This window comes from Salmo salar, unplaced genomic scaffold (genome assembly GCF_965601325.2).
Source record: "Salmo salar unplaced genomic scaffold, fSalSal1 ptg000152l, whole genome shotgun sequence".
Taxonomy (NCBI): Eukaryota; Metazoa; Chordata; class Actinopteri; order Salmoniformes; family Salmonidae; genus Salmo; species Salmo salar.
This window is the reverse complement of record NW_027675323.1, coordinates 6,664-22,103: the sequence shown is the minus strand read 5'-3', so window position 1 is coordinate 22,103 and position 15,440 is coordinate 6,664. Positions and strand designations below refer to the sequence as shown.

Here is a 15,440-nt window from a genome sequence, read left to right as displayed (position 1 = left end):
TGCTGTCGTAGTGTTGACTATCATTAAATGGTGCTGTCGTAGTGTTGACTATCATTAAATGGTGCTGTCGTAGTGTTGACTATCATTAAATGGTGCTGTCGTAGTGTTGACTATCATTAAATGGTGCTGTCGTAGTGTTGACTATCATTAAATGGTGCTGTCGTAGCGTTGACTATCATTGGGCCGATGCTCACCGAACCTGCACCTCCTATACAATATTTTCTCTTTAAAGGGGCAGTTTAAATGTGAGTTTCCTGTTTTTTAAATGATATTTACATACTACGAGGTCGAAATAACACCCTGACATTGTGAAAATGATTGAATAATGATAATGCCCTTTCTGTGTAAAAAAATATATATATAAAAAAAAATACCTGGAATTTAAGGCTGTTCAGGTGGTATGGAACTTTTGGCCCACATCATGACATCACAATGTGATCTGTTTATAATAGAGCTCATCAGATAGTCGTGAAACCCGGAAATTAGTTACCTCTGGTTTGTTCAGCCATCCCTATGGGAAATAGCCTTCCCTGTAGCTCAGTTGGTAGAGCATGGTGTTTTCAACGCCTGGTGTTTGCAACGCCAGGGTTGTGGGTTCGATTCCCATGGGGGGCCAGAAAAGAAATGTATGAAATTAATGAAATGAAATGTATGCATTCACTACTGTAAGTTGCTCTGGATAAGAGTGTCTGCTAAATGACTAAAATGTGCTGTTGTAGTGTTGTCTATCATTAAATGGTGCTGTCGTAGCGTTGTCTATCATTAATTGGTGCTGTTGTAGTGTTGACTATCATTAAATGGTGCTGTCGTAGCATTGACTATCATTAAATGGTGCTGTCGTAGCGTTGTCTATCATTAATTGGTGCTGTTGTAGTGTTGACTATCATTAAATGGTGCTGTTGTAGCATTGACTATCATTAAATGGTGCTGTCGTAGCATTGACTATCATTAAATGGTGCTGTCGTAGCGTTGACTATCATTAATTGGTGCTGTCGTAGCGTTGACTATCATTAAATGGTGCTGTCGTAGCATTGTCTATCATTAAATGGTGCTGTTGTAGTGTTGACTATCATTAAATGGTGCTGTCGTAGCGTTGACTATCATTGGGCCGATGCTCACCGAACCTGCACCTCCTATACAATATTTTCTCTTTAAAGGGGCAGTTTAAATGTGAGTTTCCTGTTTTTTAAATGATATTTACATACTACGAGGTCGAAATAACACCCTGACATTGTGAAAATGATTGAATAATGATAATGCCCTTTCTGTGTAAAAAAATATATATATAAAAAAAAATACCTGGAATTTAAGGCTGTTCAGGTGGTATGGAACTTTTGGCCCACATCATGACATCACAATGTGATCTGTTTATAATAGAGCTCATCAGATAGTCGTGAAACCCGGAAATTAGTTACCTCTGGTTTGTTCAGCCATCCCTATGGGAAATAGCCTTCCCTGTAGCTCAGTTGGTAGAGCATGGTGTTTTCAACGCCTGGTGTTTGCAACGCCAGGGTTGTGGGTTCGATTCCCATGGGGGGCCAGAAAAGAAATGTATGAAATTAATGAAATGAAATGTATGCATTCACTACTGTAAGTTGCTCTGGATAAGAGTGTCTGCTAAATGACTAAAATGTAAAATGTGCTGTTGTAGTGTTGTCTATCATTAAATGGTGCTGTCGTAGCGTTGTCTATCATTAATTGGTGCTGTTGTAGTGTTGACTATCATTAAATGGTGCTGTTGTAGCATTGACTATCATTAAATGGTGCTGTCGTAGCATTGACTATCATTAAATGGTGCTGTCGTAGCATTGACTATCATTAAATGGTGCTGTCGTAGCGTTGACTATCATTAAATGGTGCTGTCGTAGCGTTGACTATCATTAATTGGTGCTGTCGTAGCGTTGACTATCATTAAATGGTGCTGTCGTAGCATTGTCTATCATTAAATGGTGCTGTTGTAGTGTTGACTATCATTAACTTTTTAAGGTTTAGGGGGCAGTATTTTCGATTTCGGATGAAAAGCGTGCCCAGAGTAAACTGCCTAATACTCGGGCCCAGAGTCAAATATTTGCATATTATTAGTAGATTTGGACAGAAAACGCTCTGAAGTTTCTAAAACTGTTTGAATGATGTCTGTGAGTTTAACAGTACTCATATGGCAGGCAAAAACCTGAGAAAAATCCAACCAGGAAGTGGGAGATCTGATGCTTGTAGTCTTTTCAAGTCATTGCCTATCTAACACACAGTGACTTAGGGTTCATTTTGCACTTCCTAAGGCTCCCACTAGATGTCAACAGTCTTTAGAACCTTCGTTCAGCCTTTTGCAGTGAACAGAGAGCGAACAAGAAGGCCGGGGAGTTGGTGACCCAGAAAATGACATGAGTTTAGTGGCGCGCATTCACGTGATGTGGTAGCTGTGTTCCATAACGTTTTTCAAGACATTGGAATCGTCCAGTTGGAATATTATTGAAGTATTATGTTAAAAAGGCCCAAAGGATTGATGCTTTACAACGTTTGACATGTTTCAACGAACGTAAATAGAACTTTTTTTTACTTTTCGTCGTGATATTTTCGGTGCGCTTCCTACATTTGGAGTAGCTTCCTGGAATGCGCAAACAACAAGGAGGTATTTGGACATAAATTATGGACTTTATCGAACAAAACAACATTTATTGTGGACCTGGGATTCCTGGAAGTGCCTTCTGATGAAGATCATCAAAGGTAAGTTAATATTTATAATGCTATTTATGATTTTAGATAACTTCAAAATGGCGGGTATCTGTATTGCCTGGTGTATGTTTCTGAGCGCCGTACTCAGATTTTTGCAAAGTGTGCTTTCCCCATGAAGCTTTTTTGAAATCTGTCACAGCGGTTGCATTCAGGAGATGTTTATCTATAATTCTTTGAATAACAGTTTAATATTTTATCAACGTTTATTATGAGTATTTTTGTAAATTGTTGTGCTGATTCACCGGCAATTTTGGAGGAAAAATATTTTCTGAACATCACGCGCCAATGTAAAATGCTGTTTTTGGATATAAATATGAACTTTATCGAACAAAACATACATGTATTGTGTAACATTGAGTTCTAGGAGTGTCATCTGATGAAGATCGTCAAAGGTTAGTGCTTAATTTTAGCTGAATTTCTGTTTTTTGTGACCCCTCTCGGACAATGTGGTTGGATTAAGGAAAGGTTTATCTTTAAAATGGTGTAAAAGAGTTGTATGTTTGAGAACTTTGAATTATGACATTTTGTTGTTTTGAATTTGGCGCTCTGACTTTTCACTGGCTGTTGAATAGTGTGAACCGTGGGTGGGACGGTAGCATCCCACTTAGCCCTGAGAAGTTAAATGGTGCTGTCGTAGCGTTGTCTATCATTAAATGGTCCTGTTGTAGTGTTGGCTATCATTAAATGTGAAGACTGTATATTATTAAATACATTCTCTATCTGTAATTGAATATCCCGATTTAAACTAATCATGTAACTTTAACCTCTATGGGCTAGGTGGGACGCTTGCATCCCACCTACTCAACAGCCAGTGTAATCCTGTGGCGCGATATTGAAATACCTTAGAAATGCTATTACTTCAATTTCTCAAACATATGACTATTTTACACCATTTTAAAGACAAGACTCTCGTTAATCTAACCACACTGTCCGATTTCAAAAAGGCTTTACAACGAAAACAAAACATTAGATTATGTCAGCAGAGTACCCAGCCAGAAATAATCAGACACCCATTTTTCAAGCTAGCATATAATGTCACATAAACCCAAACCACAGCTAAATGCAGCACTAACCTTTGATGATCTTCATCAGATGACACACCTAGGACATTATGTTATACAATACATGCATGTTTTGTTCAATCAAGTTCATATTTATATCAAAAACCAGCTTTTTACATTAGCATGTGACGTTCAGAACTAGCATTCCCACCGAACACTTCCGGTGAATTTACTAAATTACTCACGATAAACGTTCACAAAAAACATAACAATTATTTTAAGAATTATAGATACAGAACTCATTTATGCAATCCAGGTGTCCGATTTTAAAATAGCTTTTCGGTGAAAGCACATTTTGCAATATTCTGAGTACATAGCCCAGCCATCACGGGCTAGCTATTTAGACACCCACCAAGTTTAGCCCTCACCAAAGTCAGATTTACTATAAGAAAAATTGTATTACCTTTGCTGTTCTTCGTCAGAATGCACTCCCAGGACTTCTACTTCAATAACAAATGTTGGTTTGGTTCAAAATAATCCATAGTTATATCCAAATAGCGGCGTTTTGTTCGTGCGTTCAAGACACTATCCAAGGGTGACGAAGGGTGACGCGCCCGACACGTTTCGTGACAAAACATTTCTAAATATTCCATTACCGTACTTTGAAGCATGTCAACCGCTGTTTAAAATCAATTTTTATACTATTTTTCTCATAAAAAAGCGATAATATTCCGACCGGGAGTCGTTGTTTTCGTTCAAAGACTGAAAGAAGTAAAATGGACTCTTCACGGGCACGCGCGCGCCAGTCTCATCGTTTTCAGATGGCCACTTACAAAATGCGCTACTGTTTTTCAGCCAGAGAGAGCAGAGTCATAATTCAAAGTTCTGCCGCCTTCTGAGAGCCTATGGGAGCATCAGAAAGTGTCACGTTACCGCAGAGATCATTTGTTTTGTATAGAGATGGTCAGACAGGGTACTTCCTGTACAGAATCTTCTCAGGTTTTGGCCTGCCATTTGAGTTCTGTTATACTCACAGACACCATTCAAACAGTTTTAGAAACTTTGGAGTGTTTTCTATCCAAAGCTAATAATTATATGCACATTCTAGTTTCTGGGCAGGAGTAATAACCAGATTAAATCGGGTACGTTTTTTATCCGGCCGTGAAAATACTGCCACCTAGCCATAACAGGTTAAGAATTATAGATACAGAACTCCTTTATGCAATCGCTATGTCAGATTTTAAAATAGCTTTTCGGCGAAAGCACATTTTGCAATATTCTGAGTACATAGCTTAGCCATCACGGCTAGCTATTTTGACACTGGCCAACTTCGGCGCACACTACATTCAGAATTACTATCAGAAAAATGGTATTACCTTTGCTGATCTTCATCAGAATGCACTCCCAGGACTGCTACTTCCACAAGAAATTTTGTTTTTATTCCAAATAATCCATAGTTATGTCCAAATTCCTCCATTTTGTTCGTGCGTTCAGGTCACTATCCAAAGGGTAACACGCGAGCGCATATCAAGACCAAGAAATTCAAAATGTTCCTTTACCGTACTTAGAAGCATGTCAAATGCTGTTTAAAATAAATTTGTATGGTATTTCTCTCGTAAAATAGCGATAATATTCCAAACGGACAATAGTGTATTGATTCAAAGAGGAAAAAAAAAAGAGCGTGGTCTCGTGAAAGCGTATCTCCAATCTCTTAGTCACCAGGCAGACCACTAACAAACTGAGCTACCATACAATGCCCAGAGACAGGAGACGCCTCAATCCGCTTTCTGGAGGCTTTAGAGAGCCAATGGAAGCCTTAGAAAGTGCTACGTAACAGCACAGATACTGTAGTTTTGATAGAGAAGCAAAAGAAGGACTACAAATTCGCAGACAGGCCACTTCCTGCTTGGAATCTTCTCAGGTTTTTGCCTGCAATATGAGTTCTGTTATACTCACAGACACCATTCAAACAGTTTTAGAAACTTTAGAGTGTTTTCTATCCAAATCTACTAATAATATGCATATTCTCATTTCTGGGCAAGAGTAGTAACCAGTTTAAACCGCGTACGTTTTTTTCATCCAGCCGTGAAAATACTGACCCCTATCCCAAACAGGTTAATTAACTAGGAAGTCGGGGCACCACGGGAACATGATGTTTATAGAGTGTCAATTTCCAGAATATAACTCTTCAGATATTTTCATATCTTATCGATTACAGTCACTTATTAATGAATTGTATAACATCGTCAGTTGCATTACTGAACGTAGCAAACCCTTGGCTATCTGCACAAACCCTAACATAGATCATGAATCAGCAATATACAAATTGGCACATTTTTTTATTTACTAACTAACTTGATCAATCACAGAATTACATAAACACATACACACAATTGGTCATACATTGGTTACTACATGACAAAACGGAAAATTCCCTAGCGGACGAAACCGATATGACTGCTTGGTAGACAAAGGAAAGGGGGTGGAGACCACTCAAGAGCGGGGAAACTCAGAGTGGATTCAAGTACATCCAGTTGAATACACTACACTTATGGAAATGCCTACACTGTGACCATGAACAGCCGTGTATTGGACTCAATACAATCTAAATCTGATATCTCACTGCCTGTCTTTTGACTGAAACTGCTTTTTTCACTGGTCTGGTCAGTCTACTCAAATATTTGTACTATACATTTGTCTCACTACAAGTAAAATGATGATCATTATAAAAATGATAGATTCATTTATGTATGAATAGCTATGGCAGGTTTCAGGACACTGATATATCTGAATATGTTGAAAAATACACGGCCACTATTTTCACCACCAAAGAATAGCAGTGTGGTTTTACTATGGTTTGACTCTTTGCAGGCTGTCAGGCTGTCTAGTCACAGAGGAAGGCTGTGCTTCTCTGGTCTCAGCTCTGAAGTCAAACTCCTCACACCTGAGAGAGCTGGATCTGAGTAACAATGACCTGAAGGATTCAGGAGTGAAGCTGCTCTCTGCTGGACTGGGGAAACCCCACTGTAAACTGGAGACTCTGAGGTCAGTATTCTTGTAGTTGGTCAACAAGTGATAACTGTTCACCAGATCCACATGTGTTTACCAGGCACACATAGTCCACACCATATGTGTTTGGACAGTGAAGCTTACAGTGTTAAATGTGATGCTATGCTCCAGCATTTTTCATCATAGATCAGTGGAGGTCGAAATACCCGTGCACTTGTTTTCCCGGAGCTAGGATTTTGGAGTTTTCAGAAGTCATGCCCACCATCAAGAAACAGATTCCTGCTCTGAAAATAGTTGTGTTGCATTTTGGGTCTAATGACATCATGTGCAATCAGTAAAGCTAAGAGACCATTTCTTACAACTCTTGGAGAATGCTCAGAAATTAGCAGAACATATAATTGTCTCGGGCCCAATTCCATCTCCGTTGTGGGACTGAGTGTTTTAGCCGTCTTTGGTCTCTTCACCAGTGATTAATGCATCTGACCAAGGACTCGGGTATGTCCTTCGTCGACTATTTTGACTCCTTCTGGAATAGGCCTAACTACTTTGTGGAAGATGGAATTCACCTGGGTGAGAATGGCTCCCGGGTGTTGTCATCAAACATTGGAAAGGTTCTTGGTCAACTAAATTGATGTGAGGAAAATGTTATCATTACATGGAAGTACGTTGTTACCATCTCCTCTTTGGTCACTGTGAGAGTTCCACATGTTGTATCTGAAAGTGGTGACATGCCAAATGGTGCTGTCGTAGCGTTGACTATCATTAAATGTGTAGACTGTATATTATCAAATAAATTCTCTATCTGTAGTTGAATTACGTGATTAAACTAATCTTGTAACTTTAATTAACTAGGAAGTCGGGGCACCACGGGAACATGATGTTTATAGAGTGTCAATTTCCAGAATATAATTCTTCAGATATTTTCACATATCTTATCGATTATAGTCACTTATTAATGAATTGTATTACCTCATCAGTTGCATTACTGAATGTAGCAACCCCTTGGATATCTGCACAAACCCTAACATAGATCATGAATCAGCAATATACAAATTGGCTTAATTATTTATTTAATATCTAACTTAATGAATCACAGAATTACATAATTACACACACACAATACATCATATATTGGTTACTACATGACACAACGGAAAAGTCCCTAGCGGACGAAACCGATGTGACTGCTTGGTAGACAAAGGAAAGGGGGTGGAGACCGCTCAAGAGCGGGAAACTCAGAGTGGATTCAAGTACATCCAGTTGAATACACTACACTCATGGAAATGCCTATACTGTGAACATGAACAGCCGTGTATTGGACTCAATACAATCTAAATCTGATACCTCACTGCCTGTCTTTTGACTGATACTGCTTTTAAACTGGTGTGGTCAGTCTACTCAAATATTTGTACTATACATTTTTCTTTCTACAAGTAATATTGTGATCGTTTATCATAATGATGATACATTAATTTATGAATAGATATGGCAGGTTTCAGGACACTGCTTTATCTGAATATGTTGAAGAAATATACTGCCACTATTTTCACCACCAAAGAATAGCAGTGTGGTTTTAAAATGATTTGACTCTTTGCAGGCTGTCAGGCTGTCTAGTCACAGAGGAAGGCTGTGCTTCTCTGGACTCAACTCTGAGGTCAAACCCCTCACACCTGAGAGAGCTGGATCTGAGTAACAATGACCTGAAGGATTCAGGAGTGAAGCTGCTCTCTGCTGGACTGGGGAATCCCCACTGTAAACTGGAGACTCTGAGGTCAGTATTCCTGTAGTTGGTCAACAAGTGATAACTGTTCACCAGATCCACATGTGTTTACCAGGCACACATAGTCCACACCATATGTGTTTGGACAGTGAAGCTTACAGTTTTCAATTTGGTGCTATGCTCCAGCATTTTGGATTTGAGATATAATGTTTCATATTAGGTGACAGTACAGATTATCACATTTTTATTTGAGATTAATGGTGAGAGGTTAGCATGTTTTGTTGTATCCTCTGTTATTGGTAATGGCGAGAGGTTAGCATGTTTTGTTGTAGCCTCTGTTATTGGTAATGGTGAGAGGTTAGCATGTTTTGTTGTATCCTCTGTTATTGGTAATGGTGAGAGGTTAGCATGTTTTGTTGTAGCCTCTGTTATTGGTAATGGTGAGATGTTAGTATGTTTTGTTGTAGCCTCTGTTATTGGTAATGGTGAGAGGTTAGCATGTTTTGTTGTAGCCTCTGTTATTGGTAATGGTGAGAGGTTAGCATGTTTTGTTGTATCCTCTGTTATTGGTAATGGTGAGAGGTTAGCATGTTTTGTTGTATCCTCTGTTATTGGTAATGGTGAGAGGTTAGCATGTGCTGTTGTAGCCTCTGTAACATTTCTCACTCATTATTATTCATGATCTTTCTCAATCATGGCTTGGTGTAGTCATTGCGTTCAAAGAATATGGGACCAAATACTAAACTTTTGACTACTTCAATAGACTATAAGTGAATTGTTCAGAATACTTATGACTTCTTCAAATAGGGGGACTAGATACATTGATGGGTTCTGATTTCTTAACTTTTGAAATCATGAAGTATACTTATTCATGTCACTGAGGGAGAGAGGGTAATGTATAATGTTTTCATTCTGTCAGGATATGTCACTGAGGGAGAGAGGGTAATGTATAATGTTTTCATTCTGTCAGGATATGTCACTGAGGGAGAGAGGGTAATGTATAATGTTTTCATTCTGTCAGGATATGTCACTGAGGGAGAAAGGGTAATGTATAATGTTTTCATTCTGTCAGGATATGTCACTGAGGGAGAGAGGGTAATGTATAATGTTTTCATTCTGTCAGGATATGTCACTGAGGGAGAGAGGGTAATGTATAATGTTTTCATTATGTCGGGATATGTTATTGTTAGCCATCAGGGATCCTCTGGGAGGAGAAGAGACACAGTCTGGTACAAGTCACCATGACAGCCGTGATGTGAGGAATGTGGGCAGAGGTCAGGTTAGATTAAGTGAGGAAGAACATATATCACTAATCTTCTGTCTAGCAACAGAGGTGTATTGGCTGTTCAGGTGTGTAGGAGGAGACTCAGCGTAGGAGAAAGGGTTAAATACTGGTGCTCGTGTGAATAACTTTGTCTTATGCAGCTGTATGGCCCAGTGGGTGAATAAACTTGGTTTGAGCTAATAATCCTCCCTGAGTTTATTACTCGTATTATTTACAACTTAACAACATAAAGTGCTTTTATTTCTCTAAATGGGGAAATGTCCTCAAATAAAAGGTGACATTATATACTGTCAGATATAAATAATTTTATCTCAATTCTAAAATGTTGGTGTCATGGTTGTCGTCGGTGAAGGAGGACCAAAATGCAGCAGGGTTGTGATAGTTCATTTTTGAACCTTTAATAAACTCAAAAAACTAACATACAAAAATAACAAACAAGAGAACGAACGATCAACAAACAGTCTGGTAAGGCGCAATGCTAAACACAGAACAATCTCCCACAATTAAACAGACAAACACACCCAACTAATATAGGACTTCCAATCAAAGGCAACACCACACAGCTGCCTTCAATTGGAAGTCCACCCCAATTAACCAAACATAGACATACAACTAATTAGATCAACATAGAAATACGTGAAACTCAAACAGTGCCCAAAAACCCCGGAATACTACATCAAATGCCCTTACAACAAAAACACCACCCTGAACCACATAAAACAAATACCCTCTGCCACGTCCTGACCAAACTACAATACCAATTAACCCTTATACTGGCCAGGACGTGACAGTTGGAGTATAGAGCCACATTTAAAATGTTAGCTTCACTGTCAAAATAGGTATGGTGTGGACTGTATACTCAATACAATCTAATCTGATACCTCACCGTCTGTCATTTGACTGATACTGCTTTTTAACCTGTTGGGATAGGGGGCAGTATTTGCACGGCCGGATAGAAAATGTACCCGATTTAATCTGGTTACTACTCCTGCCCAGTAACTAGAATATGCATATAATTGTTTGATTTGGTTAGAAAACACCCTAAAGTTTCTCAAACTGTTTGAATGGTGTCTGTGAGTATAACAGAACTAATTTGGCAGGCCAAAACCTGAGAAGATTCCAAACAGGAAGCGCTCTCTCTGACCATTTCATGGCCTTATTGATCATCTCTAACAAAAACAGGGGATCTCTGGCATGACGTGAAGTTTTCTAACGCTCCCATAGGCTCTCAGAAGGCGCCAGAAAGCTGAATCGTGGCTTTGCAGCCCATGGCTGAAAAACATTAGCGCATTTTGTAAGTGGCCGATCTGAGGACAATGGGACGGGGCGTGCGCGCCCGAGTCGACTCAATGTTTACTTTCTCTCTCTTTGAACCAAAACCACCACTCCCGGTCGAAATATTATCGCTTTTTTACGAGAAAAATGGCATAAAAATGGATTTTAAACAGAGGTTGACATGCTTCGAGGTACAGTAATGGAATATTTACAAATTCTTTGTTACGAAATGCGTCGTGGGCGTGACCCTTATTTACACTTCGGATAGTGTCTTGAACGCACGAACAAAACGCCGCTATTTGGATATAACTATGGATTATTTGGGACCAAACCAACATTTGTTATTGAAGTAGAAGTCCTGGGAGTGCATTCTGACGAAGAACAGCAAAGGTAATAACATTTTTCTTATAGTAAATCTGACTTTGGTGAGTGCTAAACTTGCTGTGTGTCTAAATAGCTAGCCCTGTGATGCCGGGTTATCTACTTAGAATATTGCAAAATGTGCTTTCACCGAAAAGCTATTTTAAAATCGGACATAGCGAGTGCATATAGGAGTTCTGTATCTATAATTCTTAAAATAATTATGTTTTTTGTGAACGTTTATCGTGAGTAATTTAGTAAATTCACCGCAAGTGTTCGGTGGGAATGCTAGTCACATGGTAGTCACATGCTAATGTAAAAAGCTGGTTTTTTATATAAATATGAACTTGATTGAACAAAACATGCATGTATTGTATAACATAATGTCCTAGGTGTGTCATCTGATGAAGATCATCAAAGGTTAGTGCTGCATTTAGCTGTGGTTTGGGTTTATGTGACATTATATGCTAGCTTGAAAAACGAGTGTCTGATTATTTCTGGCTGGGTACTCTGCTGACATAATCTAATGTTTTGCTTTCGTTGTAAAGCCTTTTTGAAATCGGACAGTGTGGTTAGATTAACGAGAGTCTTGTCTTTAAAATGGTGTAAAATAGTCATATGTTTGAGAAATTGAAGTAATAGCATTTCTAAGGTATTTGAATAACGCGCCACAGGATTCCACTGGCTGTTACGTAGGTGGGACGATTTGGTGCCACCTACCCTAGAGAGGTTATCGAGAGTCTTGTCTTTAAAATGGTGTAAAATAGTCATATGTTTGAGAAATTGAAGTAATAGCATTTCTAAGGTATTTGAATATTGCGCCACAGGATTACACTGGCTGTTGAGTAGCCCATAGAGGTTAAACTGGTCTGGTCAGTCTACTCAAATATTCGTACAATACATTTCTCTCTCCAAGTAATATTATGATAATTTATAGTAATGATACATTGATTTATGAATAGATATGGCAGGTTTCAGGACTCTGATGCATTTGAATAGGTTGAAAAAATATGTACCCCAGTATTTTCACCACAAAGAATAGCAGTGTGATTTTAATATGATTTGACTCTTTGCAGGCTGTCAGGCTGTCTAGTCACAGAGGAAGGCTGTGCTTCTCTGGTCTCAGCTCTGAGGTCAAACCCCTCACACCTGAGAGAGCTGGACCTGAGTAACAATGACCTGAAGGATTCAGGAGTGAAGCTGCTCTCTGCTGGACTGGGGAATCCCCACTGTAAACTGGAGACTCTGAGGTCAGTATTCCTGTAGTTGGTCAACAAGTGATAACTGTTCACCAGATCCACATGTGTTTACCAGACACACATAGTCCACACCATATGTGTTTGGACAGTGAAGCTTACAGTGTTAAATGTGATGCTATGCTCCAGCATTTTTCATCATAGATCAGTGGAGGTCGAAATACCCGTGCACTTGTTTTCCCGGAGCTAGGATTTTGGAGTTTTCAGAAGTCATGCCCACCATCAAGAAACAGATTCCTGCTCTGAAAATAGTTGTGTTGCATTTTGGGTCTAATGACATCATGTGCAATCAGTAAAGCTAAGAGAACATTTCTTACAACTCTTGGAGAATGCTCAGAAATTAGCAGAACATATAATTGCCTCGGGCCCAATTCCATCTCCGTTGTGGGACTGAGTGTTTTAGCCGTCTTTGGTCTCTTCACCAGTGATTAATGCATCTGACCAAGGACTCGGGTATGTCCTTCGTCGACTATTTTGACTCCTTCTGGAATAGGCCTAACTACTTTGTGGAAGATGGAATTCACCTGGGTGAGAATGGCTCCCGGGTGTTGTCATCAAACATTGGAAAGGTTCTTGGTCAACTAAATTGATGTGAGGAAAATGTTATCATTACATGGAAGTACGTTGTTACCATCTCCTCTTTGGTCACTGTGAGAGTTCCACATGTTGTATCTGAAAGTGGTGACATGCCAAATGGTGCTGTCGTAGCGTTGACTATCATTAAATGTGTAGACTGTATATTATCAAATAAATTCTCTATCTGTAGTTGAATTACGTGATTAAACTAATCTTGTAACTTTAATTAACTAGGAAGTCGGGGCACCACGGGAACATGATGTTTATAGAGTGTCAATTTCCAGAATATAATTCTTCAGATATTTTCACATATCTTATCGATTACAGTCACTTATTAATGAATTGTATTACCTCATCAGTTGCATTACTGAACGTAGCAAACCCTTGGATATCTGCACAAAACCTAACATAGATCATGAATCAGCAATATACACATTGGCTTAATTATTTATTTAATATCTAACTTAATGAATCACAGAATTACATAATTACACACACACAATACGTCATATATTGGTTACTACATGACACAACGGAAAAGTCCCTAGCGGACGAAACCGATGTGACTGCTTGGTAGACAAAGGAAAGGGGGTGGAGACCGCTCAAGAGCGGGAAACTCAGAGTGGATTCAAGTACATCCAGTTGAATACACTACACTCATGGAAATGCCTATACTGTGAACATGAACAGCCGTGTATTGGACTCAATACAATCTAAATCTGATACCTCACTGCCTGTCTTTTGACTGATATTGCTTTTAAACTGGTGTGGTCAGTCTACTCAAATATTTGTACTATACATTTTTCTTTCTACAAGTAATATTGTGATCGTTTATAATAATGATGATACATTAATTTCTGAATAGATATGGCAGGTTTCAGGACACTGATATATCTGAATATGTTGAAGAAATATACTGCCACTATTTTCACCACCAAAGAATAGCAGTGTGGATTTAAAATGATTTGACTCTTTGCAGGCTGTCAGGCTGTCTAGTCACAGAGGAAGGCTGTGCTTCTCTGGTCTCAGCTCTGAGGTCAAACCCCTCACACCTGAGAGAGCTGGACCTGAGCTACAATCACCCAGGAGACTCAGGAGTCAGACTGCTCTCTGCTGGACTGGAGGATCCACACTGCAAACTGGAGAAACTCAAGTATGTAGAGGGTTTATGTCAATGTTCATATCAGACATGTTTGACTTTTCAGGCTAGTTAATACAAACATTCTTACCACCACTTGGACAAAGTTGTGTGTGTGTGTGTGTGTGTGTGTGTGTGTGTGTGTGTGTGTGTGTGTGTGTGTGTGTGTGTGTGTGTGTGTGTGTGTGTGTGTGTGTGTGTGTGTGTGTGTGTGTGTGTGTGTGTGTGTGTGTTCAGGTGTATCCCTCAATGACTGTCTGTTTTTCTGCTTACCGCTACAGTGTGGAACTTGGTGGAGAGAACAGAATGAAACCTGGACTTAGAAAATGTGAGTGTTGACTGCTGTGAAGAATATGACTAAGAATAAGTCTTAATTCAAGTTAAGTCAAAGACCACCATCATTACTTACTTGGTCATATTAAATATCAGCTGTATTTCTACAGAAGCACAAATCAGGGACACCAACATTTACAAAGAGTTGCTGTGTGTGTGTGTGTGTGTGTGTGTGTGTGTGTGTGTGTGTGTGTGTGTGTGTGTGTGTGTGTGTGTGTGTGATCATTCAACAAGTCTCAAGTTATCTTAACTTCTCCTTTTGATACCTAGAAACATCTACATTAAATGAATTAGTGAAAAGTGAGTTAACATTCTAATGTGAATGATGATGATTTCTAATATTGTGTCTGGTTTCATCCATCAGATGTCTGTGATCTCACACTGGACCCAAACACAGTAAACAGACTCCTCTCTCTGTCTGAGGAGAACAGAAAGGTGACATGTAGGGGAGAGGAGCAGCCGTATCCTGATCACCCAGAGAGATTTGAGGTCTGGAGACAGGTGCTGTGTAGAGAGGGTCTGACTGGGTGCTGTTACTGGGAGGTGGAGTGGAGTGGGATAATGGGGGCTGATATAGGAGTGACATATAAAGGAATCAACAGGAGAGGATGGGTTAAGGACTGTTGTCTTGGATGTAATGACAAGTCCTGGAGTCTGATCTGCTTTGACAACAGTTACTCTTCCTGTCACGATAATAATCTCACTACCATAGACGTCCCCTCCTCCAGCTCCCACAGAGTAGGAGTGTATCTGGACT

General features: G+C 39.4%; 1 long non-coding RNA gene and 2 other non-coding genes across 3 annotated transcripts; all 3 read left to right on the top strand.

The window, feature by feature from the left end:
• Positions 1 to 523: 523 nt before the first annotated feature.
• trnae-uuc (transfer RNA glutamic acid (anticodon UUC)) lies at positions 524 to 615 on the top strand. The gene is given in 2 exon segments: positions 524 to 563; positions 580 to 615. It is a non-coding gene; the product is annotated as a tRNA-Glu (tRNA).
• An 833-nt stretch (positions 616 to 1,448) lies between these two features.
• On the top strand, positions 1,449 to 1,540 carry trnae-uuc (transfer RNA glutamic acid (anticodon UUC)). The gene is given in 2 exon segments: positions 1,449 to 1,488; positions 1,505 to 1,540. It is a non-coding gene; the product is annotated as a tRNA-Glu (tRNA).
• Positions 1,541 to 13,799: 12,259 nt separating this feature from the next.
• Positions 13,800 to 15,195, top strand: LOC145866999 (uncharacterized). The gene is made up of 3 exons (XR_014383182.1): positions 13,800 to 14,365; positions 14,632 to 14,678; positions 15,048 to 15,195. It is a non-coding gene; the product is annotated as an uncharacterized LOC145866999 (long non-coding RNA).
• The last annotated feature ends 245 nt before the right edge of the window (positions 15,196 to 15,440 follow it).